Source organism: Eriocheir sinensis, unplaced genomic scaffold (assembly GCF_024679095.1).
Source record: "Eriocheir sinensis breed Jianghai 21 unplaced genomic scaffold, ASM2467909v1 Scaffold1043, whole genome shotgun sequence".
Taxonomy (NCBI): Eukaryota; Metazoa; Arthropoda; class Malacostraca; order Decapoda; family Varunidae; genus Eriocheir; species Eriocheir sinensis.
In genome coordinates this window covers 45,419-50,000 of record NW_026110345.1, presented here as the reverse complement: position 1 = coordinate 50,000, position 4,582 = coordinate 45,419, and positions in this window count along the sequence as shown.

The window sequence follows — 4,582 nt, the reverse complement described above, 5'->3', positions numbered from 1 at the left end:
CTTGCATCATTGTAAAGTCTAATGTTTTCGGGCGTGCTTTGGTCTTTCTTTAACCTGTAAGACAATTTTCTCTCCTTGACTGATTGTTTAATTTCGCTATTAAACCAAGGTGGACTTTTATTAGTGTTAATTCGCTTCTCGCACAAGGGGACAAATGTGTCCTGCTGAGTGAGTAAGTGATTTTTAAAGTTTAGCCAGGCGTCCTCTGCATTGCCGTCATCTGATAGTTGCATATCTATTAGTTTTCGTCGGATTTCTACGAAGTTGGCTCTTTTGAAATTGGGCACCTTAACTTTATTTTCAGTCACCGATGTTTGAGCTCTAATGTCAACGCGCACTAGTTTATGATCGCAGGAACCGAGGTGTTCTCCTACCGTGACATTACTGACTAGGTTATCTTGGGTCGCTATAACAAGGTCAAGTATGTTATTTTGTCGAGTTGGTTCAGAAACCATTTGGCTTAGATAATTTTCCTCTAGAAATTGAATCATTCTATGGGACTCACCTTCTGTACCCGACAGTGTCGCCCAGTCGATATGGGGAGGTTATAGTCTCCTAGTATCAGTGAGTCGCTGTTATTAAGTGACTGCCTTAGACGCTGTACATTTCAAGATCGCCATCAAGTGATTGCCCGGAGGCCTGTAAGTGACAGATATATTTAAATTGACTTTGCAATGTTTACTCGCACGCACAAATGTTCAACGTTACTGTTTCTTGGTGTTTTGTCAGTAGGTTGCAAGTAGCTTTTGACAAAAAGGGCGACACCACCCCCTCTACGGTTTACACGATCATTGTTGAAGAATCTGTAGCCATCTATGTTATATTCGGAACTTAAATCAATATTAGTGGTGTCGATAAATGTTTCGGTTATAGCAATTACGTCAAAGTTTTCTGTCAGAGCAAGACATCGCAGTTCATCAAATTTGTTTCTTAGGCTACGCGCATTGAAACTAAGGACTCTTAGGTTATCTTGAAGCTTGGTAATAGAGGTACTGGAGGGTTCAATGTTACGAGTCTGTTGCGGTGTGAGGTGTCTATTTACACGGGCGGGATGGAAGGACGTGGCTGAGAGTCGTTTTTTGTTGTTCGGGCGTTACGTACGGCGTTGTTGAGGAGCCTTCCAAATCTGGCTGCCCCGATGGGGGACAGGTGTATGCCGTCCCTTTGGAAAAGTCTACTCTGGCCGTAGAAATGGTTCCAGGCGTTAAAGAATTCGACGTCAAGCTCTCCGCAGAGAGTCTGTAGGCGGTTGTTGAGGCTGAAGGCCTTACTGTAGAAGTCGCCCTCATCCCATGTCCGTGGTAGAATTCCTGAAATCAAAATATTAGGGGATTTAGTCTTATACTGCTGGATGAGCCTACGGTACTTGTCCAGCAGTTCCTCAGACCAGGTCGTGGTGACGTCGTTTGTACCTGTGTGGAGAACAAAGAGTGAGTCATTAGAGGCCACAGCGGAGACCTCGTCCAGTGCAGCTGTGATGTCGTCAACACCAGCTCCAGGATAACAGTAGTTACGCCTACGACGGGGACTCTGCCACAGAATTCAACCACCTGATGGCGAATCATAGAGTCACCGACCAAGAAGGTGCTCTGTTCCTCGTCCTCCTCCTCCAGTATGGCAAATCTGTTGTAGCAATGAGTAGGATAAATGGCTCTAGGGCGGGTCTGGCTCCTCCTCTCACGGGGTGAAGCATTCAGCGTCAGCTCTACCAGTTCCCTGTGACGTGCCTTCTTCGGAAGGTGGCTGGGCATCGAGTGCAGGTGAGGAGGGTGATGAGGCGTCAATTGCAGGAGGGCGACGATGTTGGCCTGGATAAACTCCTGCAAGGTATCAACAGTACTTGTTAGTTCGGTGATCTTCTTCTCGCCAGCCGTCAGCCTTTCGTCCTGTTGAAGGAGTCTCGTTTCCATCTGCTGAGTCAACAGGCAGATCTTGCAGACGGTCGATCGTCCTGAAGAAATGACCAGAGAAGTTTCCTGTAAGTCGAACATTTCTTTAGCGCCATCTTGTAAGGAGGAGGTATCTATATATTTGCTTTGCTTTTTCTTTCGTAGGGCAGAGGGACGAGAGAGAGAGAGAGTGCGTGAAGAGCGAGAGAGAGAGAGAGATGGGAAGGCGAGGGAGATAGGGATGGAGGAGGAAGAGGGCGAAGGAAGGGGAGGGGTGGGAGAGAGATGGGGAGTGAGGAAGGAGAGACAGAGAGGGGCAAGTGGGGGTAGTAATGAGAGAGAGAGAGGAGGCAATGGAGAGGGGAGGCAGAGAAGAGGAGGAGCAGAAACGCGAGAGGGAGGAGGAGGATTACTGGTCTGTGGGGAAGAATCTGGTCAAGTCAGGTCAGGTAGGTCTGAACACCTGCGTAGGAAGTGGCGTCGGAGTGGAATCTGGAAATATATAAAGAAGGTGGCGGAAAGAGTGTAACACTGTGTTTTGTGTATAGGTGTATATATGTTTTACAGGGCGCTACTGCGAGAGGGTAGATACAGGCGGAGAGAGGTAGTAAAAATAAGGGCAACACTTAATCCTGTCCAATGAAGCACGTGGTCGCACAGCAAACAGCACACCTCTGCGGGCAGCTAACTCGGTTGACAATAAGCAGTACGCAGCACGACGCGAAATAGCACACGGCACACAGCACAGCAAGATCTACAGTACAGTTCAGTACAGCACACGAGGGTGGAATCGCAAGCGAGAGAGGTCACGGAAGTGGGAGCGCGTGCGGTTTGACCTCTCGGGGTGAGGGCAGAGAGAGAGAGAGATTTACATAGATTTACATAGAAAATCAGACCACACAGACCCCATGGTCCAGACTTGGTGGTCTGTCCTTAAACCTAAGTGATTTTACATTAATCAGAAGACTCCAAAACGTTGCATTTCTACTCTAGTTGATATTAAGTTGAAGGAAGTGACGGTCGAGCTTATTTTTGAAGGAGACAATCGTGTTACACTGGACCACTGATGATGGGAGCTTATTCCATTCTCGCACTACAACGTTGGTGAAGAAAAATTTGGTGCAGTCTGAATTTACTTGTCTACATCTGAGTTTTACGCCATTGTTCCTCGTGCGCAAAGTGTCATCGATCATAAACAATGTTGATCTGTCTACATTCGTGAAACCATTAAGTATTTTAAAACATTCGATCAGTTTTCCTCGGAGGCGACGTTTCTCAAGAGAGAACATGTTAAGGGTAGAAAGCCTTTCTTCGTAGGATTTGTTGCGCAAGGAAGGGATAATTTTCGTTGCCCGACGCTGAACACCTTCTAATTTAGCAATATCCTTTGCATGGTGGGGAGACCAAAACTGTACCGCATATTCCAAGTGGGGTCTGACTAAACTGTTGTAGAGCGGAGTATTACATCTTTATTCTTAAATAAAAGTTTCTTTAATGAAGCCCAACATTCTGTTCGCTTTATTTGCTGCATCGATGCATTGCTGTGAGAATTTGAGGTTTGACGCGATTTTGACCCCCAAGTCCTTGACGCATTGAACGCTTTTGAGTTTAACGCCGCGCATTTCGTAATCAAACATTTTATTCCTCGTTCCAACTTGAAGGACCTGGCACTTGTCTACGTTAAAGGGCATCTCCCATCTATCCGACCAAGCTGAAATTTTGTGCAAATCCTCTTGGAGGCTTTGCCTGTCTTCGTCAGTGAGAACCGAGTTACCCATCTTTGTGTCGTCTGCAAATTTACTAATGCGGTTATTGAGTCCAACATCCACGTCGTTGATGTAAATAATGAAGAGCACTGGGCCAATAACCGAGACCTGAGGGACGCCACTAGTGACCGGCGCCCACTCTTGAGTTAAATCCGTCAATCACTACTCTTTGTTGTCTGTTGCTCAACCAATTCGCGATCCATTGGTTTACCTGACCGTCAATACCTATTTGTTTTAATTTGTAAAGTAATTTATGATGCGGGACTTTATCAAACGCTTTCTGGAAATCAAGATAGACTACGTCCAGTGATTTGGTTACGTCATAAACAGTGAAGAGGTCGTTATAAAGGTTAATAGATTTGATAGGCAGGATCTTTTATTTCGGAAGCCATGTTGTGAGTCCCCAATTAATGAGTGGCTTTCAAGGTAACTCACAATTTTGTCTCTAATTATGCCTCAAGTAGCTTACCTACAACCGAAGTTAGACTAATGGGCCTGTAATTACCTGGTACTTTTTGTCTCCTTTCTTAAAATCGGTGTCACGTTAGCCTTTTTCCAATCTGAAGGGACAATGCCTTGTCGCAAGGACATATTGAATACGGTTGTGAGGGAGGAGATTTCGCTCTTTGTTTCTTTCAGCAGAGTTGGATATACTTTATCAGAGAGAGAATTGATTAGCTTGACAAATGTTAGTAAAGTCTCCGGAACTGATATCCAAATTTCACTATTCCATTATATACAATTAAAGGAGCAGGAAGAGAAGGAGGAGGAGGAGGAGCAGGAGGAGGAAAAGAAGGAGGAGGAGGAGGTGGAGGAGAGAGAGTCATAACTTCGTATCACATACACTCAGACTCAGACTTCCTTTCTCTCTCTCTCTCTCTCTCTCTCTCGCTCTCTCTCGCTCTCTCTATCTCTCTCTCTCTCTCT